At 50.4% G+C, this 27,532-nt stretch overlaps 1 protein-coding gene across 1 annotated transcript in view; it reads right to left on the minus strand.

Annotated features, from left to right (window-relative positions):
- The window catches only part of TMEM132D (transmembrane protein 132D), a 571,909-nt gene that overhangs the window by 173,929 nt on the left and 370,448 nt on the right, over positions 1-27,532 (minus strand). The window lies entirely within an intron of this gene.

The following is a 27,532-nucleotide window of genomic DNA, read 5'->3' on the forward strand; positions in this document are numbered from 1 at the left end:
GCCCACACCATCTCCAACCTGATCTGTGGCACTGGCTGGTCTTCGACACCAGCTCTCCCGGTTTTGTGGGCTGCTCGGCTCCCCAGGGCAGGTGCTTGCGGCCGGTTATGAAAAGCGCTGACTACCTTTCCTAAATGCTTTCCTCGCCTCGATCCATCTAGGAGATCAGGATTCCTTCCCACTCCCTGAAATCTGCTGCTTACGTCAGATCTTCCAAAGCCATCGCCAGTAGTCCGTTCAAATGGGGTGCATGCGATTTTAAAGGTGTCTGAGGGCGACGTGGCTCTGCTATCCGGCGGTGGTGAGACAGAGCTGCAGAGGCACAGACGCGAGGCATGGACGGGACAGTGAGGCCCCGGACGCATGCGCGGGAGCAGCCAGATGTCACCTGCCGACTGGAGCCGCTGTAGCAATGGTGAGTTTTTGGACATTCTGGTTTTTCCTATAAACACGCATCTGGAAACGCCCCCAAGTGAGATTATCAGGATGATTTTTGTAGCGATTTATGTCAGTTTAATTAAATCATTCTGCTTCTGCTTCTGCAGGGTCCCCTTTTACGAGATGTCTGCTCCTCCATAATGGATGCGGGGAAAAGGCCCACGCAGGCCCAGCCGCGCCCTGAGGGAGGACGAGAGGAAGGCGCACAGGGGTGGGGGGAGCAGAGGAGGCAGCTGGGGACACGCTTTCCGAGCCTCAGTGGCCCAAGCGTCCCCCGTACCAGATTCAAATGTCACGCAACTAACTGCAGGGTGGTCGCGGACATCTGGCGCTCCGGACCGCAGGGTCCGGCCTTCCATGCACACAGAGCTCCCGAAACCTGCTCACCGCACCGTGGGACCCGTAAGACGCTCCGAGACGGATGGCGGGGCTCCCAGGACGCTTTCTCCTCGAAGGAAAGGATGAGGGGGAAGCGCTAATGAAGGGGGAGAAGCGAGGAAGGGGGAAGAGGAGGAGGAAAAGGAATGGAGTGGGGGGTGGGTAAGAACAAGGCGTGACATCGGGGGACTGTCCCAGGGAAGCAAGAAGCCCTGACTGCACCAGAGAGCCTGACTTTCTGCACAGAAACGTCTCTGGCACGGAGCAGGGGTAGTTGCCGCGCACGGTGAACACGGATCAGGAAGAACAGGACAGCTGGTGTTTAAATCCCACGGGACCCGCTCTCTCCGAGAGCCCCTCTAAGAGAACGCAGAGAACGCAGCTTAGCTCTGAGAATCGGGGGCTGCGGGAAGAGTCGGCCGCTGTCTCTGTGAAGCCTCCCTGCGGGGTTCCCACAGGCAGAGGAACGCTGAGATCAGGGTGCTGGCGCACACCTTCTTGGTTTGGGAGCTCGCAAGAACTCCGGCATCTCCTCCCTGTTCAGGATTCAGGAGAAGGCAAGGCCTTCTTCCGGCCGTACTGAGCCCCACCTTCTCTGTCTGGTCACCAGGAGAGGGAGACTCACAGAACAGGGGAGACAATGTTAAGTTCAGGAACTCAACCCCAGAGCTGAGGCATTAGGGGGATGCCCACACGGCAGAAACCTGACCCTACTGTCTACACGGCTCTCTGTCCTCCGCTGTCTGCTGAGGTGCCCTCACCTCCAGCAAAACCCAGCAGCCCTCGCTCCACTGCAATACTGGACCCTTTTGTGCGGCCCCGGCCCATTAGTTTGCTCACGGAGTTCGCTCTATCGGGAGTGCATTTGCCAGTCCCTCCACGGATTTAAATTCTTCCCACTCTGCTAGAGCTATAGCCATAAAAACAACAACTTTAATTTTAAAAGGGCTCAAATTATTTCATCGAGTTTTACTCCTTCAGTGACCGTGCCAGGTTTTCTCTAAAGTTCATTTTCTCTTTCCCTACAGATCCCTTGCCTGGCCACGATGGGTAAGAAATCACAGTCGCCTTGGAGCTCACTCTCCTCTCTTTGATGTGGTGAGGAAAGCTCCCTGCACTGGGAATTCTTAACCTGGGGACCAGAGCAGGCTTGTGGATCCCGACACTGTGTGCCGGTGCGTGTTTTCCTTCAACGAGTCTCCAGCTTGCGTAGGCTTCCGGGAGGCTGGGACACGGCGGGGCCGTGGAGCGCATTCCGGGTCACTTCCTTCGTAAATTCTGGGGATCGAGCTTTGGAACAGCCCATCGCGTGCGACTTAGGTCAGTGGAAATTTGAACTGTAATACCTCTTTGCAAATGATTCGTGTGTGTAGGATTCCAGAAAGTTTGCATATTATTTGTCGATATTTATCATGTCTCCGTGTTTGACTGTAAAGCGAAGAACAGCACCTTTGTAGTTTGTGGATTTAACCGCAAGGGTCCTGAAGAGCGGCTCTGCTTACTTGTTCCAAGATGTGTCTAGCACAGAGTTTAAACGCCTGGCGTCTGTCAGAACGGCATCTACGCTGTTAGAGGACACGGACATGGCAGGTCAAGTAAACGTTTATACAGTGTGTCTGCTGACAGCCGTGGTTTGCACGGCGCCCACGTGCTGGAATTGCAGGGAGGTGGGGGGGGGGACACTTTATAAATTAACCAATGAGCACGCACCAGTCCCACAGCTTTCCGGGTGCCCCAGAGTGAGGCCCGGCACCGTCTCTGATTCTTTCTCTCCCTTTGTTCCTTCCTTCCACTTGTCTGTCTCTTTTTATATCCAGGCCATCCGGATTCAGGACCAAGGACAACTGATTCAGGTTTATACAGGCTTAATTATGTGGACCTTGGTGCTCTGGGAGGTATTCTGGATATGAAGGTATTAGAAACACAATGTATGGTGTTAGCAGGTTTGGGAGGTGAAGGTACAGGTGAGCTGCGAAGAAGGTTCCAGATGCCCATAAGCACACAGTGAGGAGGGACAGGACAGAATTCCAGCCCGGGCCTCCCTGGACTGATGTGTCCAGACGCCACTTCTGATGGCCCTGGGTGCAGCCCTACCCCTCCAGTCTGCTCCATCTCCTGCCCCCTAGGCCAGTCAAACAATGAGCAGTAGGATGGGCTCCGGGTATGAGCCTCCTCTAAGAAGGCAGTCCTCTTGAGTGGGGCAGGGTTTGCACAGAGTGGCTCAGGGTTCCATCCAACTTGGGGACCTGCCAGCCTTCTGGGCATGAGCCCTACCAGCACCAACAAGCCAAGAAACCACCTCTCTGCCCTCTCTAGCTTGCAGCTGGTAAGAACCTTCCTGCAGCCTGTCCTTACAGAGAGGAAGACCACCTTCCTGGTTCAGAGAGCTCTTCCCATTCCTTAGCAGCCTTCCCTTGCCTGGACGTTTTTGTGCCTTGGGTTCAGGCTCTGCAGCTTTTCACCTGAAAGGGGTCCTTCAAACGGGCAAAGGCATGGCTGTGGACCGCATGACACAGTCCCAGGGTTGGCGAAATTCAAGGGAAATGCACACAAGGTTCTCAGGCACAGAGACCACCACGCTCAGGGCCACGGCGCAGGAACCCAGGGAAGGAGATGAGACTTGAGGCCCCACAAGACCATCTCAGCAGATCCCACGGCCAAAAAGGACATCATTTTTTTTTTTTTTTTCAAAAGTCTTACTTTAAGACTGTACCTCTTTTTCCAGACGAGGCAACAGCCAGCCTTTATCAAGTACTCTGAATGTGCCAAACACTGTTTTTAAGGGCTTTTTAGGTCTCATGCCTGCATAAAATTCTCACTGTGTCACAGTAAGTAACTGTGATCAACTGCCAGTTTGTAGATGAGAACCTGGGTTCGGCGAGGCTCACCCAGCTAACAGGGGCAGGAGGCAGGAGACATGGATGCAGAAGGGGCACTCTGGATATGTGTGGGATTATGCCCCCCACCACTTACTTGGGGGTGACAGGCTTGTTAATAGCAATGAAGACAGAGGAGAGCAACTTCCCGTCCCCCAGTGGAAACCGAGTTCAGGATCCAATACCTCTAATAAATTCAGGACAAGCAAAGCCGGGGCATGTCTGTAAAAAGGTACTTTGATATCAGGCTGCCTGTAGGGTCCTCGGCCAATGCTTTTAGTCCTATGATGTATCCACAAAACAAAGCAGAAACGTGGAAGCTAGAGCTTCAGCTAGGAGAGCCTACCATCCATTGGAGGGATAAGAAACCCCGTAGATGTGGTTGGTCATATGAGAACCATCTAGAACTGAGCATTTCAGAGCTACCTGCATTTTTTTTCCTTCCAGATTAGAAAACCAACATGTTATGGTCGGTCCTTGAAAAGAATGCCAATGATCGAACCTCACTCTGCACCGCCCACATGGGCGACTGGCTCCCAGGGCGAGTGTGAGTGTTGCGGGGAAGCTGGTAGGGTGTGTGGGGTGGGGCGGAGGGATGGGGAGAAAGCACAGAGTGAAATTCCATTTCCAAATAGGCTTTTCCAGATGGTGTACTCAAAGATAAATGGGTAAAATTTCCGGGAACAAAAGGAAAGCCAGGAGGAGGCGAGGCTAGTGTGAACTTGGAAAGTAGTCTGAGATGCGCTCCCTAGAGGTCATGTGAAGGACAGTCACCTACCACTGGGCAGAGACCATCTCCTCACATCACCAGCGTCGTGTCTATACACCTCGCCTCTGGCTTGGGAGTGCTTCTGTTCCTAATCACGTTACCTGTGACTGCCCAGGGACGCTTTCTTTCTCAAGCTTCCAAAACCACCGAGCCCACAGTGCAAAGAGATCAAAGTGCCGAGGGTCTCCGTCCCTGGGAGGGCGTGCTCCGGCAGAGACTGGTGAGGCTTGGAGGTGACAGCCCAGCTGCCTCGCCTCCAGCTGGGTGGGTGCAGCCCAGAGTCCCCCCCACCCCAAGGGGTCAGGCTGGAGCCACCCTTCACATGCCTGGGCTCTTCCCTGTCCTTTCCCCTTTCCCTGGTCTCGTCAGCCTCTCCTGGGACACTTTCTTCACACATCCCTAGCATAGAAGTCCTTGCCTCATGACCCGCTTCTAAGGAAACTGAAGAGTTTTTAAAGCAAGAAGGACACCAAAGGCAACTGATAGGTCAGGGGTTCTGGCAACGAAAGAGAAAGGAGCAGTGAGCGGGCGGTGGGCACAAAGGGACTGTCACTCGGGGTCCTCAGCACTGCTGGCTCCACTCAGAGGCCTCCAGAGCGAGGCAACCGTCATCCGCCACGGCGCTCTGGCGATCCACAGCCCACCTGGACCTGGGACCCCCGATGTCTCCCAAACGCAGGAGCCTCCCTCCCTCGCCCCACTCCACAGCTCATTTTCAAGATTAAAATGAGGATATTACTCCGACAAATGGCTTCTTTTCAGACATGATCCCAGTATTCCAGTTCTGCATCACTGACGTCTTTTCCCCTAACTTTTTCATTAGCATTTTCAGAATAAAAACCTTTCATTAGGAAGTAAAATATGCACGATCCCTTTAATGTATGTACTTCATAATGAGGTTTTTGTCACCATAAATTTGTCTCCTCGTGCCCTCTATTTCCACCTTACGATCCTCCGAGGCCTGGGAGCCAGAATTATTCTGGGAGCGAGAGGGGGGCGCCGTCGCTCGGACGCAGGCGGGCTCCCTTTCCTCCTTTTACTTGGTGCGTCCCTGTTCCCAGGCCGTCCTTGGTTCACCCACCCAGTCGGGGACGTCCCCCCGATTCCTGTTATGTGCTGGATGCCGTGTTGGGGGGTGGAGACACCCCTGCAAAGGTCGGCTTTCAAACATCAAGATCACAAGCGGGCTCTTCCCACCTCCACGTGCAGGGACGCCATTTCGGTAGCTGGAGACTGGCAGATCTGGGAGTCTCCACACCATGGAAACTGGCGAAGGCCATCAAGCAGGCTCCTTCCAAGCCCCCCAAGAGCACACTGCTCAAGGCCTTTGCTCCTGTAGGATCACACAGTCTAGTGGGGAAGATCAAGACTAAATAAATGATCATACCAACCAGCGTAAATTGGCAACTATAAGCAAAGATGAGAAGCACGAAAAGCAGATGCACCGTGAGACTTTCGAGGACCCTGGTGCGGTCAGGGAGCTAAGGCCGATTCCCTCGGGGAGGCAAGGCTTGCACTACGCTCCCTAGGGAGGATGGGGAGGAACTCGGAGTCCCAGGAACCAGGAACTGCACATACCAGTGTCCTGTGCTTGGAGGGAAAGGATGTGGTGCAGAAAACGCAGGAAACCAGGGAGGCTGGAGCCCCCAGGAATTAAGGTGTGGGACGCAGCGGGAGGACGGGCAGAGGGAGACCGGGCCAGGCGCTCTGGCTCACGTGTGATCTTCTCTTTTCGAGGCAGCAAACTACAGTCTGTCTATGCACGAAGCCTGGACTAAAAGGGTTTTTACATTTCCAAATTTTGCTAATAAAGAAAAAAAGGACATGTAGCATGGAAAGTATAGGGCCTACAAAGGCTAAAATATTTAGTATCTCACCCCTTACAGGAAAGGTTTGCCAATGTCTGCCTTTTATCACTGGAGAAACGGCAACTCAACTTAAAACTCTAAAAATAATAAAAGAACATTTATCTCATCAGTGGGTAAATGCTTGGGAATATTTTCCGTAGATGACATTATGAGGTAGTCAAATATTTATTTCCACTGAAAGTGAAGACATTTGGATTTAAGTGTTGATCTGAGAGTGTTCTGTGTAAGAAGAGGAGGAAAATGAAAGAGGTGTATGCACGGTCTGGGAAACAAGCTGCCATTAGAATAAGAATTCATAGACAGGATTTACTGTATAATAACAAAGTACAAGAGAACCTTAATTGAACTAGGAAAAATAGACTAAGCCAAGTTATGAATTGTCAGAATGGGAAAAAAAATGAAAACAAAAGTGACATTCTTTGAGATGCGTGGTGACTCCTACAGAAATGTCTAGTGAATGTGTGAAGGTCAGGTCATGGGCAATGATGCGTTGGCGGGGACGCCCCACCAACCCCAGGACACCTGCCCTCTAAGTCCCAGTGGCAGACCCCAGTGGTTGCAAGAGCCAAACCACGCCCTGTGCTCTCTAAAGATCCCATAGACCTGCTGTGTGGCCAAGACCTCCAGGGCGTCCCTCTCCGAACCAGGTGGGGCTCTTCTCAGAACTGCTCATGTCCCCTCTTCCTGTCGGCCACACCCCCTCCTTTCAGCACTGACCTTCTCCGGGTAAGGGTCTGAGTGTCGGGTCAGCGGGGACGGAGGTGGGGGTAGAGAGAAGAGGCATGGGGATGCCGGCCGAGGCACGGGGTGCTTCTGAAGGGGAGGAGGGGAGGGGACAGTGAAGACGTGCTCCTTCCACCAGGGAAAGTGGGAAAGGCCCTCCGGAAACGTGTGAGGACGCCCCTCCCCTCTCTGACCATCCAGCTTGGGGCTCCTGACTGGGGGATGCTGGGTGGGTTTGCAACAGGAACGGGGAAGGAAGACTCTCCAAGTCAGTCCACAGAGGGGTGGAGGTCGCGAAAGGCTGCGATCAGCCCCAGAAGGGATGGAGCGTGGCTGCCGTCTTCCTGGTCAGGCGATTCCTGACCCTCCCCTGGATGCTTCCCACTGTGCAAACTTAGCTTTGTTCTAACTTGTTCTGATGACAGAGGTGGCCCATGGAGCCTGTGTGTCAGCACGGAGCTCCGCCCTGGGGAGGCTCCCAGCTGGGGTCTCAAATCGGGGGCTCCTGGGGCCAAGGAGTCAGTCCACGAATGAATCCGCCCTTGTCTGGAAACCTGAATGCTGCTCTGTCCTCAGAGCATGGCCTGGGGCCCATCGGGACATCCCCGCCTGCTGGAACAGCCCTGGGTCCTTTGCTGCTAAATGGGAGTCCACCAAACTGCTTCCAGCAAAGGTCAGTGGCTTGAAGACATCGCTGCGGTCGGAGGGTTGAGAATGGACCAGAGGCGGACCAGAGAGGATGTGGGTAGAGGGCCAGAAACCAAAGAAACAGGGCTGCAGGAGAGACCCACGGGAGCCTGTGGGCTGCGGGGGAACGTGCGGGGCTGACGCCCGGGGCGTACCCAGGAGCTTCTGCCCCACCAGCTGGCCGTCACAGTCTTCCGGCCCCAAGACCATGCCCTCCGGCTCCCCATCCCACCGCAGCTTTGCAGGGAAACAGACTCGTCGCAGATGCACTCACGGCTCCCCAGAGCCACAGAGCTGCTGATCCAAACAGCCCCGCTTCCCCTGTCGCAAGAAGAGGACCACGGAAACACTGAGGGCAGGGAAGGCCCCGGCATAAATGTCAGGGTTTCCCGTACTGAGATGAGGGTTCTGTGACATGAACGGGCCATAATGCAACCATCTCTCCTCACTTAACGTCTGTATCGCAAGCATCTGTCACACACACCGTCGGGGATTGCCGGCTGTATACAAAACATGACAACACGCCATACCACGCGATCCATGGCGCGGGGATAGTTCACATCTTTTAAAAGATGTCATAGCTAATAAAATCCGCGAGTGGAATCCGGGAGAACGCTGCTGGCGTCCTTTGATTCAGGCACGAGATGACTGACAAACAAGGACATGGCAGGAAGCAAACCTGTTAGCGTTTGAAAGGGAAAATTAACAAAGACCATGACAAGTCGGGCGCTTCAAAAACACGGGCAGACACTTACAGAAGCATGAGATACACCTCTGAGAAAATTCCCTGAAAATCTAGATTACTTTTTCAAAACCCACCAAAATGGGAGGTTTTTTTTTTTTCCCTGAAAGATGACCTCATGCACCCAGTCAATACTGATTTCCATCTTTACCTGAGAATAAAGCCATCAGTCTAATGATAACTGTTGCTTATTTAAGGTTAAAAAAAAAAAAAAACAACCCTGATTTTTCTCTATCTTACACTTCATTGGTAAAAGGTAAGTTCCTAATCAAACCTCATTTTTAGGGATTTCTACCATGTCACTGCAGTCTTTATTTTTACTCAGACTGACTTTAAATGAACCTTTGTAGAGTGTGAATCTTCCTCCCTTAAAGAGGGCTTCCAACATTTCAGACTAAAAGGGAGTTTGGGTGGCGGGGGAGGGGTGCGATGGGGATCAGAAGCCCCAAAGGTCTTCCTGCAGAAACGGGAAAGAAGAGCAAATCCCATTTAAAGTGCAATGTCTGGAACGCGTCCCGGAGCTGCCCCCACGCCCCCCAACCCCTATCTGAGTGTCTCCCACACATGAGGTAGAAACTTCTACAGCAGACACACACAGGGAGAAAAAGAGTAAAGTTAACCCGCGCATCACTACTTCACGACATTTTCCCAAACATACTCAGAGATGGAGAGTCATGTTCTTTGTATATGTTCCTTTCCTTGGGAGTTTTTCACCCAAAAAATTTCCTATGCCCCCAACACATTAGCACTGTCGACAGGGCTGCAGAGGGCTGGAGACTGCGGTCACACCGTGTCTGCACACACAGGTCACTCTCTCTTCAGCTCCGCGTCTCTGGGGGAGGCCGAGCTGGGACTGGGGCAGGACACACTCCCTCAGAGTCAAGTGGGGCTGGCAAGGGTGGCAAGCAGACCGGTTACCTACAGTTAATTCCTGCACATCTCCCTCTCCCCATTCTGCGGATAAGGCAAAGGTCTGTCTCTGAAATACCAGCTCTGCACACAGGCTCCTTCCACCTCGGTCCAACCGACAACCGTACCGGGCACAGCATGTCCCCCTAGACTCAGTCCTGGAGAATTTTTATGGGAAAAAAGCTTTCTTCGGCTCCCTTGGCAACTCAGAGGTGCATCTGCCACTCCCTTTGTTTTTGTCTGTCTTCAAAGAGAATGCACTAAGAGGGGGTCTCCATCCAGACTCCCCATCGGTAGGATCTGTCGGCAGATAGGTCAAAGGAAGACAGTTTGCACTGAAATTCTCAGTGTCTGGACAAGGGTTTTCATGCCTTATTGAAGGGCGAGTGCTAGAGCTCACAGGGCACAGGACTGTCTCCAGCCCGAAAAGTCAGGCTGCCCTCCCCAGACAGCTGTCGGCTAAGCTGCACGAGACATCCGAGGTCCCCTACAATTACAACGCCATCCACCGTGTCCTGGAATAAATGATAAGCAAAGGCTATTTCTCTTCGTCTGGCCGCCATCTCTTTAAGCACGCAACCCAACTGCTGGGGTAGAAAGAAGCCTCTACATTCATCGGAAAATGCAAACAGGATTATTAATCGACAGGGACAATCACTGCTAATTCTGCTAACGGTCCTCTCGACTCCCCTCTGACGTGACAAACAGAAGCGCCGAGAGGCTAGGATGTTCTCTTCGGCAACAAAACACAATTCAAATATGTATTTAGTTGATTCCTCTTACGGAAGGGAGGATTGTTTCTGGAGGCTTAGCAGGTAAACTCCCACGCAAACAAGCCCCACCACGTCTGACGATCCAGACATCATCCCGCTTCAGCCCTCAAGCGCTCAGGGTCCGGTGCTGAAGAATTCATTTGCTGGTTGAGGTTCATACAATGTCAATTAATTTCTTGGTATAAATGTCAATACATTCTGTTAAGCCTTGTGACTTAAATAAAATTAAAGATAAACTTTAAGTCAATGTTGCCTTTTTGGATTCAGGAATGACGGGTGATTTACTGAAATCTCACAAAGCGGTGGGTAAGTATTTCACGGGCTGGAGTTTCTCACACAAGGAGGTGGGTATATTTGTTATCAGGGAGAAGTAGAATTGGCTGTACCTGTGATCTTCAAGTTGATGTCCCTCCCTGGGAGTCTGATAGCTGGGAAGGTTACTGGGTCATCACAGATACACTCTGGATTAGACAGCGGCCAACAGCAGTGATACACAGTGTTTGAGACAATGGACTTCAGCAGGAATGACACCCAGGATGCAATCTGGACGTGGCCCTAGTTATGTTATCCAACACCTAATCTCCAGAAGCCTCCGGTTTCTCAACTATAAAATGGTCAACAATCACAACTACATTTTTGTGCACGTGATCTCCCTGAGTCATCATCACCGGAGCAAGGGCTGCCTCAGACATCTGCACAGGTTGTGCACTGCACACTTCAAAGAGGACCCACTTTGACTTTGCTAATGATGCCCCAAGAATTGTTCAGTGCACCACATGCACACCACACTCAGAGGTCTGACCACCTTCCCAAGTCATTGTTATGATCGATTAGTTACTTACTTACATAGGTAATTCTCTAAGCACAGAGAGAATGCTTTGGGGCAGGAACTATCTCTCCCTCCCTAACTTTTTCCTTCTTTTCTTTTCAACTGTTCCTTTTACTCAACGGTACAGACCCCCATATGTTCTAGATTCTCAGTAAATGAGTATTCAACACAATGCTGAGTCAATGGCTGTGGCCAAGGTCGGATGTACTCAAAATCCATTCTCCCCTTCCTCCTTGCCAACAGAGCCCAATTTGTTCAAGTTGGCAAGTTCAAGTGCCCCTTCCCAACGGAAGCCAAATGACTGGGAAGCTACAACATGTGTATGTTTCTGGCCAACAATATGGAAGCAGAAATCAGTTTTATGAAGCTTCCAAGGAAACGTTTTTCCTTTGAAAAAGAGGTGCGGTTTCAGAGAGCACGTGCTCCTTACCCTCCCTCCTGGAATACTGCGGTGATGCTGGGACGTGCGGCTGCCTCTTGGGATGGTGAGTCTGCCCAGCAGGAAAACAAGGCGCAAAGACCCTATTGCATCATTTAGTGATTGTACATCCTCTGGCTGTTTGGGATACACAAATCACAATGTTTTAAAAGTCATTACATTTGGTCCTTTGTTCCAAGCAGCTGGAAACCATTTTAATAGTAAGCACTGGGTGTGGTGCAAAAATAATGAATACTGTTATGCTGAAAAAAAAAAAACAAAGTAAATTGAGAGCTAAACATTAGTTCTTTGGACAGCCTTTGCCACCAAGAAGTGGAAAAAATGTCTCGAATAGAATGTATGGTCTTTGATAGATTTCAAAGTATGGTGGAAACAATGCATTGAATTTGAGCATGTTCCTTCTTTAGTTATCATTTGTACACCTCGTTACTAATCAGGCAAACTTCACGATTCAAATGGAGCAACTCAAGGAAGTACTTCCCAAGTGTTTTGTATGTATAGGTGCACTAGAGGTTCTGTTTGCTTTTTTATTAAATATTTGCTTCTTAATGAATATATTACTTTAAATAATACTGTTATCAATTGACATTATATCCTACATAATATGCTGTGAGGAAAGAAATATAACTTTATCTTCTTTTCAATGTTTAATAAAATAATTTAAAAATTAAAAAAAAAATAGTTCAGGGGGATACATGCCTCTTGTCGTGTGTAGCTACAGTATCTGCGCAAAGCTCTGCTGGGGGACAAGAAACAAAGCCGGGAAAAGTGACGCTCATGGCTCGTGTCCTTAATCAATAACCCATCTTTTAAAACTTTAACTAATTTTTTTTATCTTTATTTTTAAATTTATTTTTTAAATTTCTTTTCAGTGTCCCAGAATTCATTGCTTATGCACCACACCCAGTGCTCCATGCAATCCGTGCCCTCCTTAATAGCCACCACCAGGCTCACCCAAACCCCCACCCCCACCCCTCCAAAGCCCTCAGATTGTTTTTCAGAGTCCACAGACTCTCGTGATTCATCTTCCCCTCCAATTCCCTCCTCGCAAAAATAAAAATAAAAATTGAACTTAATAAAAATATCTGTTGTTTATTTTTTTTTAATTTATTTGTTTATTTATTTATTTATTTGATGAGGAGAGAGCGAGAGAACAAGCAGGGAGGGGCATAGGGAGAGGGAGAAGCAGGCTCCCTACTGAGCGGGCAGCCCCACTCAGGGCTCGATCCCAGGACCCTGAGATCATGACCTAAGCCAAAGGCAGACGCTTTGCCGAATGAGCCACGCAGGTGCCCCCGTGTTGTTCTTTTAAATTCAGGTACTAGTTTTGCTATCTTCCCAGTTCTGAATGAGTCCGGCGATGTGAGTTACACAGGAAACTGAAGGGATTAGTTGATGAAACACTAATCTTCACTAGCATGCTTGAGAATACGATCATAAGATTACACCGTTGTGTTTAAACACTTGCTGGTAGCTAGCGCCCCTCTGTTATTTATTCTTTGAACACCCCATCTAGCTGTTGAGAGGCAGCTTGGGCAGATCTTTGTAGCTGAGGCTCTATCTGCCAGAGGGCTAATTTGCAAAGATTGCTGCATGATGAGGTGACAGGAGACATGTCAATTGAATTTTCCAGCATTACAGAAAGTAGATGAAGGCATGAATAGTCATCTTAAGCTACAAATAGAGAGGGGGGGGGGGAGGTTTCCCTTAGAAAGAGATGAAAGCCAGTGACACCAAGTAATTTTAGCATGCTTATTAGCCCTCTTTAGCTTGTGATACGTATGATCTATAGTACTGGGGATGAGATCTTCTATTTCAGACACTATAAAGGGCAAGCACAGAGTGAGGAGTGTGGCCTGCTTAAGGAAACCAGCAGTGTTGGGGACTGTGGCTAACTGAAGAAGGCACGCCATGACTCATGGGGCTGCTCCCACCTAGCTCTTGCCTGTTGTTCTGGGAAGAACATACGCCCAGTACCGATAGCTATTCTGAATCACCCCCCACAAGGCATCCATTCTTTTTAAAATTGAAAGGTCCTGATTATTAAACATTGACAACTAATTTGAATTTTCTTAAAATCACTAGGAAGGCCAAATAAATATATCTTTAGACCAGACCTGGCACAAAGATCCTCGTTTGCAATGATGGTGACAATGATGATGGTGGTGATGGTGATGATGGTGATGATGATGATAGTGATGATGGTGATGGTGATAGTGATGGTGATGATGGTGATGATGGTGATGGTGATGATGATGGTGATGTGATGGTGATGGGGAGGTTGATTATGTGGTGACAGTGATGGTGACATTGTGATATGATGATGGTGATGGTAATGCTGATGATGGTGATGTTGATGATGGTGATAGTGATGATGGTGATGGTGATAATGCTGATAGTGATGGTGGTGATGGTGATGGTGGTGATGGTGATGGTGATGGTGATGATGGTGATGGTGATGATCATGGTGATGATGGTCAGGCTCTGAATAGAATTAGAAAAATACTGATGTGTCTTTATATCTACGCATATCTATTAAACCTAGCTCAATGTTGGGGGGATATCAAGAGGCATTTAATAACTCATCCGCCCCCAGCATTTCATCACATGCCACAGTAGCAAATGGTGAGGCACTTGCTGGTGGCAAACACATACTCTGCAGCCAAGACCTTGACTAGATCGATGTGTCAGTTGTTGGGGTAGTTCATGTGTGAGCCAGTGCTCATTGGTCAGTCTGAGCATACGGTATTAGTTATCCTTCACATGTTAACAAGAAAGAGAGGGCTACTGCAGTTAGCCCCTAGCAGGCTTCGGCAGCAGGGAGGATTTGCCATTGGTTGCTGCCACTGGATGGATGTCAAAAGGTAGAAGTGAGCACGTGGCAGGGACTGGTGCCCTTACAAAAGAGACCGCAGAGAGCTCCCTCCCCTTCCCTTGACGTGAGGACACAGTGAGAAGACGTCTCTGAGCTAAGAATCCAGCCTCACTCAGATGCGAAGTCTGCAGGTGCCTTGATCCTGGACTCCAAACCTCCAGAACTGTGAGAAGCAAATGCCTCTTGTTTGTAAGTTCCCCCATCTGTGGTATCTTGTTCTGGCACCCCAGATGGAAGACGACGCTGTGTTTTTATGTCGATAAAAGCCGCTGGATGCTAAGCGCTTGAACAGGGGATTGCAGAGTGGGACTCCACGCCATCACGTACACAAAAACAAATCCTTCTGACCTGATGGATCATGCCTCCACCACCTCACATTTCATGCCCCAGTCCAACAGTAACTGTACTTCCGTGAGAAAAGTTTAAGTCTCATAAGAAGAGAATGAGACCTTGTTCTGAGCTTCACAAATTTGGAAAGAGAAGAGAAGAGAAGAGAAGAGAAGAGAAGAGAAGAGAAGGGAAGGGAGGAGAGGAAAGAAAGGGAGGAAAAAAGCAGGTGGGGAACTTTTTGGCATTTAATAAACACACACTTCCTGTCTCCTGGGGAGTGGCTTCTGGGATACAGCTATATTATGTCTGGAAGACAAAGGCCCAGCTCATCCAAGGACTTCAAGACATGACATAAAGCCCAGCCCCCTGGGGACAGCAGTCAGCATGCCAGGTGGACACTGTCCAGCTCTCAGCATATCTGGGAAGCAAGAAGAAGCTGGACTAACTTCCTGGCTTTTACATTTCGGATACCTAGGGCCTTAGGGAAATATAAAGGTAATAAATAAATAAAGGAAATAAAGGCACAAACATACAGGAAAATAAGAAAGGATGTGTAAGAAAGCATTTCCAGCACTGCCCAGAACACAGCGGGATGTGCTACTTCACAGAATGCCACAGCTGGGCGACCGACACAGCAGAGATCCCTTCCTCCTGGTCCCTGAGGTCATGAGCCGGAGATCACGGTGCCCATGGGGTCAGGATCTGATGAGGGCCGTGCTCCTGGCATATGGATGGCCACCCTCCCCATGTGTCCTGACACGGTGGGGAGAGAAACAGAGATAGAGAGACAGAGGTCTTCCTCGCCCTGTAGGGATGCTAACCCTATTGGGTTAGGGCCCACCCTTATGGCCTCCTGCAACATTAATTGCCTCTCAAAAGCCCAGCTCCAAAATCAGTCATGTTGGGGGTTAGGGCTTTGGCACGTGAATCTTGCAGGGATACAATCCAGTCCAGAGCACGTGCTGTGGGTTGGCGGAGAAGGGGACTCAGAGATGGTAAAAAGAGGTCTCTGGGTGAACAGTAAGGGTCCAGAGCTGAAGAGAACAGGAGGGAAACCGAGTCATGGCACTGACTCCCAGCCTTGCTTTGAGAAAGCCAAGGTATCACCGGAACCCAATGGCCGTGCTGGGCGTTTTCAGGTTGCCCATGAGAATTACCTTTTGTGCAAGCAAAGGGCCTGAGGAATGACAGCAAGGACACCAATTTTTGCCCCAAGACTCCTTAATACAGTTTGGCTGATGGCAAGTCAACAGCCCAGTGACCCAAAGGCATTTCAGGAAGCCTAGCAGAAGGCGGTGATACAGAATAGAACTGCCCCAGAGCTATCCTGGTGTCCGGCTTAGGATCACTATTGGGGAACCACCCACCCCCTGAGCCAGAAGAGTGCTAAAATGTACCCCAGCTCCAGGACAACCCAGCAGCCCCTCCCTGACACATGCTCCCCACCCCCCCAACGTGGACCACCCTTCCTGGAGACCTGCCCTCCTCTGACCGCCAGATTAACCATGCCCTTGCAGGCCGAAGGGAGGAAAGCTCAGGGCGCCTGGGTGTGCTGACGCTTCCTTGTCTCCCATCATTTCTGCCACAGCAAATTCAACAGGCATTTAACCACTCTGTGTAGAGTAGATAATAAATCAACATCAAATGCTTTATTCTGAACCTTATAATAATTCAATAAATTATTCAGTACAGCAGTCACTAAACACAGAGCAATTTACAAATAGCCCAATCATGAGATATTATGATTCCGGCTCAACATCTGTGAGTTCCGTCTACACCGCAGGCTCATAATTGGAGTCGCTTCAGAGCAGTGACTGAGGACGACGGCGATGCTGGTGATCACCTGTATGCCAGGTAAGATGGATGCCAGGGTCCCTCCTCCCCCAGATTTGAATTTAATTCCCCTGGGGTGTGCACTGGGCATTCCTCTGGGGTTTTGTCTTTTGGGTTTTCTGTTTGTCTGTTTGATTCCTTTCAGGAGTGAACTGTAGAACCAGGATTGAGAACCACCATTTTTGAGATGCAAGGAAACTGAACTGTTTGGGGCACTCGATGCCCTCGGGTTGGGGGAGGGCATGTGGAGAAGGTACCGCTCACATCAGCTGTTGTCAACCCGAATGTCAGAACTGCTGAACTAAGGCTCAGCCTGGATCCCGAGCTCAGGTCTGACCCCACCGCTCTGTGACGCTCTGTGGGCACCTGGATCTTCAAAGCAAGCAGATGAGGGAGGTTTCGCTCGGCATGACAGGAACGCCTGGGAGCTTTTCATAATGAGGTCTGAGGGCTTAGCCCCGGGAACTCTGATTTGACATTGATCTGAGGTGTACAGGGGCAATAATTGTTTGCAGAGCTTCCCGGAGCATTCTACAAGTACCCAGAATGGGGAACTAGTGGTGTCGGCCTTTGAGGGTGGCAATGGTGTGCTTGGTTAAATAGGCGTGGACATGCGATCAACACGGACACTGGGATGCTCTAACTTTTCAGGGGGCAGCACAAGAGAATCTTGCAGAGAATTGTGCTAGCACCGTGGTCACAATCGTAGGCAGGAGCGCAAGAGCAAGGTGAAATCTGAAGGGGATCTGGCCTTTCAAACCATCGCCCTGCCCGCACCCCCTGGCCTTCAGCCAGCAGACTCATGCCCCGCAGACTCCGGCTTCTTGTCTGTACTCAGGACCTGCCCTGCTCACCACTGTCCTTCACACTGCAGGATTTGCACACAAAACCCCTGGCCTCGGAGCAGGTGAGCAGCATTTCCCTGGGGACATGTTTGTGGTCTCGTCAATGGGGGAGTCATTCAGCAGTTTCTCAGGGAAGACTCTCAGGACAGACCTCCTCAGGGAGTTAGAGGAAGGACGGGGGACAGGGACACCTGGCTGACCCAACAGGCAGCTCCAGGGCTGGTGGGTAATGCATGGCAATGGGTGCCGCCTTTGTGCCCCTGTGTCAACAGGGCTCAGCCAGTGACCACCTGCAGAAGGGGAGCAGCCTGGGACACATCTGTTCCTCTGGGACATCGGGAATTTGCTCCAGCTGGTGCCCAAGGTGAGAGGGCCCACAAAAGGCCAGACAATGAAATCTGACAACTCAGACCATTCCCACTGAGAAGATCTGAAGGGGACAGCAAGACCGCTGGAAGCTGGGAGGCCTGAGGGTAGAATCAGCTCATCGCAGCGAAGGTCTACCGGCTGTTTCTGACGTGGAGGAACCGTGTCCGGCAGCCGAGCACACGGTGGATAGAAGATGCGCCCTTGGAGGAGGGGGGCTGTTTTCTCGGCCCCTGCTCCTCATCTCCCTAATAGCACGTCCACAGCCGTTCTGGATTCTCCGTCCAGGGGGACGGAGACCCTATTCTGGGATGCCCAGGTGGGCACAAGCCCCATCTGGGGCCAGTCCACAGTGTCCACGGCACCCACTCACAGGGGTGGGCTCACTCAGTGAATCAAGCTCTGCTTACAGGACACCCGTGAGGCAGCAGTATCTGGGCACAGACAAGTCCATGGGCAAAGCAGGCAGAGCCCCCATGCTCAGGTATTCACACCATCAGGAGGCACGAAGCAGTGAACAAGCAGAAACAATTAAAATCATATATGGGGAGCGGCAGCGATTAGAGCACGCGGCGGGCTGGCACCCCTGCCAAGCTCGGGGCTGCCACTCTCGTGGGGACCTGCCTCATCCCATCGCCCACCTGTCCCGGGTGTGGCCTGCGGCAGGGACACAAGGGGTGGGTGGGTCAGCTCTGAGAGCCCACCCAGCTCCAGAGCTGCCTGTCGGAGAAGCAGAAATCCTGCTGGACTGGAGGTCGGGTGCCCCTCTCCCCAGTCCTCCCTCCTCATGCCTCATCTACATGCCAGGTTAGAGTCCTAACCCCTGTGACCTCAGAATGACCATATGGAGATACACGGCACTTAAAGAAGTAACGCGGGTTAAATGGGGTTGCGAGGGTGGCCATAATCCTCTAGGACTGGGCTGGTGTCCTTATAAAAAGAGGAGACCAGGAAACAGAGGTGCAGAGGGGAGGACGCGTGAAGGCAGAACACAGCCATCTGCATGCCGAGAGAGTGGCCTCAGACAAAGCCAACCCCGCTGCTCCCTGGCCTCACACCGGTACCTTTTAGAACCCAAAGAGAATAAACCTCCATGTTTACAGCACCCACCACCCCCGCCCTCCCCCACCGAGTCTGTAGTACTTTTCTGTGGTCGTCCTAGCAAATTCGTATGGAAGGCTTCTCTGGGGGTCGGATACCTCACACCAGTCCTAATCCCCGCGGCAGTGGGAGCCACAGGACACGTCGGAGAGCAGTGTTCCCGGTCAAGAGAAGAGCGGGTGGCAGCGGCATTAAGCTCTCAGTCCAAATTAAGGAAAGTTAAGAGAAACAGCAGAATAGAATTAAATGTTCTTCCTAATTGTTCCAGATACTGCCAAGGGTGTGGTCTGCCACGTGCCACAGTGTCCCTTCTGTGAGGGGCCACAGAAGAAATTCCACTCGGGTCCCATTATCAAGAGGAACTGTGCCTCCTCAGGAGCCGGGATGTCCACGCTGCGGCTGCTTCAGATCTTTCCCTCGATTGTGTCCTTGGGCGTGCTGACCGCTGGGACTTCCCGAGGGCAACACCGCGTCCACCTTCTCGGACCGTGAAGAGCCACGTGGCACGCGTTTCCGTGATGAATTCTGACTTGACTTCCCTCCTTCCACCCAGAGTCTCCTGTCGCTCAGGATGCCTAGCTTCCCTGTGGCGAACTACAGTAATGAAGCCCCGCGGGGTCGCGTGCGCGCAGGAGCTGTGGTCGCCACCCTCGATGCCATCATGTCTGGTGACTCAGTCCTCTGTTCGGCCTTGCCTTCTGCTGGACCACGGCCTCGAGGATCTGCACACAGCCACTTTCAGTGACATTTAATAACATGACAGGCTGCACCCCAATTATCATCTTCTCAGAGTGCAGCTTCAGAATGTCCTGGACAGCAATTAGGGGCCACTCGCCTCAAAGGGGATTTTAGTTACAAGATGTGAGGGTGTTCCTGGGGCGAGAAGGGGCACATCCCACCCATGTCCAGGTCTACACAAGGTGGTGAGCCCAGCCTCCGAGGCTGCTTCCACCTGCACAAAGGCATCCCCAGCTTGATCAAAGCCAAGGCTGCTTTGAGCCGGCCAGCCTACGGGAGCACGCGGGCCACCCAGGACTCTTGAAGCTAATTGAGAGCTGTGGTCAGGCTGTGTTCTGACAGCTGGACCCTTTCAAGGTCCTCTGTAGCTACGAGTCGATTTTTCAGGAGCTAATCAAAGGTTCTGGGGGAAGCTGAGAAGAGTCGTTTCAAAGGGTGGCTGAGAGCCCAGAGCTCTGGCTGAAAGGGAGCAAAAACACCGGGGTCTGGCCATGTGTCGCCAGCTGCTTCCTAGAGGTGAAGCAAAACCAGCCGCAATCTTGGCCAGCACCCTGGAGGAGAGGGCCTTCGTCCTATCCTTGCAGACACTTACTGGACTCATTTCCCCGCCGCCGAGGCTCAGTGGACCGTGGCAGAGCTGAGCTGTCTCCAGACACAGCCCTTGGCACATTGTGGCTTGCTGCACGACGTGGGCAGGGGCTTGGGTCACTGGAAAGTTCGGTCAGCACACCCGCGGCGGAGGCTGCCAGTAAATTCTGAGTGTCGCTGAGCCCAATCTTCCATCACAACGTGCCTGCGGAGGCTGTCAGGAACTAATCGCCCGGGAACGCTGGTGCTTTTACTTGGATAGTTCTCTTGAGAATACGCTTTTAATTCAATCAATGGATTACATTTAATGAACCCGATTAGGGGTAATAAACGACAGAAATGTGTTAACCCCGCGAGGGGCGCGCATTCTCACATGGGATTTAACGCCGTGGAATACTAGTTAAGACTAGTTAGTCCTGTCTTGTGGTCTCTGTGGTTCACATCTGAACTTGACCACCACTCCGCTGTCAATCACACACACACGGTTACATTCTGAGCCCGGTACTTTGTATTCAACAAGAAGAGAAAGAAGAGAGTCATTGTAGCCTTTACAGGTACACCCTTCTCCTGGCGGCAGCCGTCTCTACAGGTCTATGAGTGAATGAATGAATGAATGACCCTACAGTCAAGATGTCTCTTTCCACAAACAGACGTTCCGATCGATACCTGGAAATGCAAGTTCTGAAGGTGGGGACAACTCACAGATCCGAGGCAATCAGGACACCTGTGGTCCTGCTAACACACGCCCAGATCCTAGTACTCCCATCCTGACACAAGTGTTTTCGGAAGAAATACTCCACAAGATCCATTTCACGAGAGATGGTTGGAGATGTGGTGTCCCACATAAACTGAGGTGCTAGAAAGGTGCTAGTAGTTTGCCCATAGACCCTGACCCCGCTGAGCCAAGCAGTCCGTGTCCTTTAGTGCAGATGACAAGCCAAAAGTGGCCATATGTGGCCGCAGGACACCTCTGTCTCTCTCGTGTTCCCCAGTCACTGAGAATGGCATGGTTCCCTGGAGAAAGGCCCTAGCACTTGTCATGTCATCAATTGTTAGAGGACTTTTTTCTTTTACATTTAACAATCTTTGAGCTGGGCACAACGATGTTGTCCTTGCAAATAAATGGTGAACTCTGTTGCTTTATTGGTGGTGTAACCACAAATGCAAACTTCTCAGTTGATCATGCCCTCCGAGGGACATTAGAGGGACAAAAATGGGTCTGGGGGTGGGGGGGTCTGAAACCTTCCATGGATACCTGCTGCTAATAGTAGAAAATTGCCACTATAAGGGGTTGCCATGGTTTGGAAGGACATCTGAAGATGGTAGCTGGGAATCCTTTAAAGAAATGCTTGCCTCTTACGGGTGCGACTCTGGCAAAAGGGGTCCACAGGCAGCTCAGAGATGAGGGGATTCATAGAAGTTAGTCTCAATATTATAAGAGGCTTAGAAATGCCACAATCAACTTATTCTGCTTTCCTCTTACTTTCCGTATGTATGACGCAGTTACACGATCCTAAGAGAGAGCTTTCCCTTACCATAAAAGTAACAAAGAAAGACTGCATTATAATTTAAACAGGATGCTGTTTTCTTACTGGGAATCAAAATAACAGTACAATTTATCATCTAAGGCACTCTGGGTTCCCAGGGACTATGGTAATGACATCCACTTACATGACAATGCAATGAATAAGATATATTATTAGAGGGGGATGGACAGAGAGGGGGGGAGGGAGAGACTCTCAAGCAGGCTCTGCCCCAGCACAGAGCCCCACGCAGGCTCTGATCTCATGCCCCTGAGACATGACCTGAGCCAGAATCCAGACTCAGACACCCCACCCACGGAGCCATCCAGTAAGGTACATCTTTAAAAACACTAGACACATTTGCAGTAACCTACTAATAACCTTTAGGATTTACTTAGCAGGGGAACGTAGAATCCAAAGACGAAAACTCCCCATTTCTCGGGTGAAATATTTTTAAAATGATCAATACTCAAATCCTCTGCTTTGATGGTATTGATAATTTTTAACTTAAATTGATATTGGGGTCATTGTAGTTTCATGAGTTATAAGAAACAGTGGAGAAAGGTCTCCTTCCCCCTGGTATCTCCCCATGAGGACATCCTGTGGACCTAGAGGGCAGCCTCAGGGTCAGGGCACCCGGAAGGAATCAGCCCACAGATGGTACTCAGTTTCCCTCGTTGTACTAGGATGCGTGTGCGTGTAATTCTGTGCCACCTTAAAACATGTGCTGTTTGCGTGTCCACTGACACAGTCCATCACCATAAGGACCCTTCCTGCTGTCACCCTACAGTCATCCCACCCCCCTCCCCCCAATCCTTGGCACCGGCTCTCCTGTGGCCTCATCTAAAATACCATCACTTCAAAAAGCCTATGTAAATGGACTCGCAGCATGTCATCTCTTACGACTGATTCCTCCCCCACAAACCCCCAATAACTTTCTGGAGAGTCTTTCAAGCTGTCCTGGGTACTAATAGCTCTTTTCCTTTTTGTGGTTGAATTAAGTATTTCCTAAGAAGGAAAGTGGATATTGCATCCTTTGAGAATCCTTTGGAGTGGGAATTTAGGTAAGCAGATAGAGAATGTCACTTGTGAGGTCTTCCTACAGAACAGAACAGATCCTTCAAACGGCGTGACAGTGACTTTGATATAAATCAGCCAGCACCCAAGCAGAAGGGAGGAGGTAGGACGCGAACTCACAGGCACTTCCAGAAGCCCGCCGCACCGGAAACCATCTTTCCCACACACTGCCCTTGCTCTCTCAGCCAAAGCGAGTGCTGAGAATGGCTACACCCATTCATACTTGATTTCTTGTTCCCTTCCTCCTACGGACTCTTACAGACATTCAAAGACACACTGAGAAGGTTGTTGAGAAAACCCAGCAAAGAAGGGAGATTCAGCTCTGAATGACTCTCGAAAGGCTTCTCCACCTTGGAGAATATTGGAAGACACTCCTTTGCCTTCAAATATTTAACCAACTTGGGACTGCGGCTTTTCACGGCAGCTCAGTTTGGAACAGCCGTTCTGGGCTTTAGCATTTCTTTCACAAACACTTCTAGATGCCCACTGCCATCGCTGCCATTTTTCTTTTTTTTAAAATTCTTTCCATTTTGCATACGAGGAAACTTAAACCCAGTGTAATTGAGGGAACGTGCCTGGGTTCCCTGGCTGGCTGTGCAGTGCAAAGCCCATACCTGATTCCGGGCAGTCTGACTCTAGAGTTACCTGCAGAGCCTCTTAATTGCTTGAACGTGTTTCTGAAGCTTAGGATATCCGCAGCAAAGCGCACATCGTAAGTGCAGAGCTCCGCCAACGTTCACATTTTGTAACCAGCTTCCAGAACAAGTAACCGTGAATTAGCAACATTCGAGAGGTTCCTCTCCAGTTCCTCCCTTTTCCCTCAAAGTAGCAACTTCCCTGGCTTCTAAAAACCAAGATGAGTCTCGCAGGTTGTGGTACGTGATGTAGAAGGGATTTCCTTGGATAAACCGTTCTATGGCTTTTTCCATTTCCCATGAGCTCATCTGTGCTGTTGCATACAATCATAGATCATCAATCATCCTGCAGGATAGTGTTCCGTCACATGAACTTATGTGTTCTAATTTGCTTATGTATTCGGCTTTTGAGCAATCCACCATTTAAGGCCACATTCCAAGAATGTGCTAGAACATGTCTATCGGTAACATTTATGCAGGCATTTCTTCGGAACATCACCCGGGAGTGTACTTGTGGGGTTGGAGCGCATACCCTTCGGCACTGCTGTTTCTTGGAAAAACTGTGGGTGGTGCAAGCTCCGGGGACACCTGTGAGCGGGTGAAATCTCCATTCTGGCGCCAGAAAGGAACACGGGTGCTGAAATACTCAGCAGGTACTTGAAATATCAAAACAGCCCACTTCGATGTGGTAGTCAACATCAACTCAGAAGCTGGTTTACAAGACTGTTTCTTTGAAATTCACCACCTTTCAAACCACAGTCATTTTAATCAAGATTAGAACATGTGATCACAGTTTTTTGAGCACTTACATTCCTTCCAGTCCATTAAGTCGACAAGGGGCATTCAATGACCAAGTATTACTATAATCATCACTGGGAAAGGGCCTCAAAGCAGCACTTTTGGCAAAGAGACCTGGGCAGTTGTGGTCAGCTGCCCACCACACTGAAGGACAGCACCGAACCCGGGCCCCCTGCCGCAGGGTGGATCCCAGGTAGGGGGATCTATGGGCTGGACACAGCCGCCTGCCCTCCACTGCCATTCCGATCATTTCAGGACAGATCACCCAAAGTCTTGATACCCTCAGCTGCAAAGGAAAACATTGATGCAATCGAACCAGCAAAAACAAACAAACAAACAAACAAAAAAAGGAGAGGTCCTAATTATGACCACTAGGAAGTGCCCCCCCCCATGACTGTATGCATTACTTTCATAGTAAGTTAAAATGCTAAGCCAAGGGTTGCCTGGGTGGTTCGGTAGGTTAAGACTTTGCCTTTAGCCCAGGTCATGATCTCAGGGATCGAGCCCCACATCGGGCTCTCTGCTCAGCGGGGAGTCTGCTTCCTGCTCTCTCTCTCTCTGCCTGCCTCTGCCTACTTGTGATCTCTGTCAAATAAATAAAAATCTTAAAAAAAAATTTTTTTTTAAATGCTAAGCTGGGCCAATTTTCCTCCACTGTGTTCCAAGTTTATCAGCCATGCATGGACTTTAGAAAACTGGCCTCTTTTCATGAATAGGTAGTTTTGGGGAAAAAGTAAAAAATGGGTCTTGGGATGAGCCCATGCTTAGAGCCCTACCTGTGCTCCTGCAAGGACAGAAGTCTCCGTTTTCTTCCATGGCTAGTGGTGCTGATGCAGCCTATCTCGCCTCCCTGTCTTTTTGCGGAACTGGGATTCATCCTGGAATTACTTACTTATGGCTTTTGTGGCTCTAGGTTTATCAGCAAAGGACAGAAGCCACTGTTTTTACTGCAGGCACAAATGGCATATGGGATCACTGCGACGCCTGAGAGTTAGTCCAGGCTGGGTTTCCCATGTTCAGGAAGAAAGGGGCCACCCCGGGCTCCTCCTGCCCTAAGCAGAGAGACATCTGCCAGCATGGGGCTACCACCTGCCCCAGCAACACGGGGCCCAGCTCCAAATTCCAATGTACCATATGCCTCTGATTGGAGGACCTTAAATCACCCTCCAGAAATCCTCACCGAAAGGGCCTCTGGGAATGTGGTTTGAGCCTCCTAGAAGGACAGGCGCACTGAGCACACCGGCCCATTTGAGCCTCCTAGAAGGACAGGCGCACTGAGCACACCGGCCCACACCTGCAGCCTTTATAAGCACCATCCATGGGAAGACAGCAGGTCCCACTTTCCCGCCTCATGGAAGCCCCGTGCTTTGAGATTTATGGAAGCTAAGATTCCCATCAGTTACACTGTTTCTCCACCTTTACCATGTATCAGATGCATGAGGACAAATGAAGACATGCAGAGGGCTGAGTCCTGGCTCCCAGAGGCCCTGACTCAGCCGGTCTGGGTGGCCCGGAGCACGCCTGCATAGCACTAATCTGTGGCCAGAGGTGGGGAATAGTGTCAGGAGACTCAGCCGTCATCCAGGATCTGCTGTCTTCTGAAAGCCACAGAATGGCACAGAACGTACAACCTCCCCGAGCTCAGACCAAATGGCAAGAATGGGTGATGCACGGGAACGGGCACTCAGGACACTCTGAGCACCAGCTCCGAGCGCCAGCACCGAGAGGCTACAGGCGTTTGCGTTAAAAGTGTCTGGGTAGACACGCTGCTTAGCAAAAGCCTTATCTCTATATAAAAGATGAAAACGATATTCAGCTGTCAGCTACGGAACACTTCCAGGAGCATGCTGAAACCTGAAGAGCGAATGAAACAAAACAAAGCAAAACGAACAAGAACGGATAAAAGGCAGCTGGCTACAAGCTGCATCGTAATCTTCAAGAAACTCCCGACCATTTACCGTGGGCTTTCTCTTCTCTCCAGGCAAGTCTCAGAACTCAAGGCTGGTCCGTGGGGCTCCTGGGTATCAGACAGAAGGAGAGGGCTCCGCTCTCCTGACCATGTATGCGTGAGGGTCTGTACCCGTTCCAATCCACTTCTCTCCCAGGACTGACCTTGGCCGCTCGGCGTGTGGTCTACGGCCCAGCATCACTCAGGACTGCTCACAAACACGGACTCTCGGGCTCACCCCCAATGTCCTGAATCAAAATCTGCATTTTAACACAATCTCCTATTTTACAATTTTTGCAAATATAAAAAGAAGCGGCATTCCGGGGTGCCGGATCGAAGTCAACCATCCCTGCCATGATAGAGGACGCTGATACACCCTTACTGACCCCCATAGTGTCCATTCATCTCCAATTCTCTACACTGCGTAAACATCCTGTGGGCCTGGGTTCTGTCCATCTCTGCTTCCTAATGAGCATTTTATTTTTTTATTTTATTTTATTTTTTTAAAGGTTTCTTTCTTTTTTTTTTTTTTTTAAAGATTTTTTATTTATTCATTTGACAGAGAGAGATCACAAGGAAGCAGAGAGGCAGGCAGAGAGAGAGGAGGAAGCAGGCTCCCCGCCGAGCAGAGAGCCCGATGTGGGACTCGATCCCAGGACCCTGAGACCATGACCCGAGCCGAAGGCAGCGGCTTAACCCACTGAGCCACCCAGGCGCCCCTCTAATGAGCATTTTAAACGGTGCAAGTGATTCCTAAATCTCCCGGAGTACAGATTTACCAGGACATTGAGGGAAAAACAGCCTTGGTTCTTCCCAGTGCCCTGAAAGCAGACAGGTTGTTGATTCCCCTCCTGCCCACCGGCTGACTCAGTAACTGACCTCTGACTGTCTGTCTGGTTTTAAAAGGAACAAGACAGAAATTACCCTCTTCCTTGAAACCTTTAAGTGTGCAAGCCAGAATCAGCCGGAAACTCCGTCAAATCTCCTATGCACCGACGAGAAAGATAAAAAGACAAGAATTAACTGCTAAAAATGTCTCTCAACTTATCCGCAGGTTTAATAATTTAGAGCATGTACTGTTTGCTCAGAAGGCAAACAATGTCTTCTGGTGCATATCTTACGACTGCGTATCCCAGAGAGGAGCTGGCCGGCAGCTGGACCGTTGCCGCACACTGAGCAGACTCTCTGGAGATAGTTTCAGAACCTCTTAATTAATTTCCACTGGAGACAGGCTACTTGGGGAGGTACACGGATCCCAGGCTGTTCCCGCAAGTTCCCGTCTCTGGTGTTCTCTTTACAAACTGGCCAATTAGGACCAACACATCTTTGTTCACGCACCGTGGCTCAGACCTGTGTAAACAGCTGGTGTGCCCATCAGACACACACCTAAACCCGCGTCCCATCAGGGTGTCTGACACCCCCGTGGAATGGAGAGCGTGCTCTC

The sequence above is a fragment of the Mustela nivalis genome (assembly GCF_964662115.1).
Source record: "Mustela nivalis genome assembly, chromosome: 14".
NCBI lineage: Eukaryota > Metazoa > Chordata > Mammalia > Carnivora > Mustelidae > Mustela > Mustela nivalis.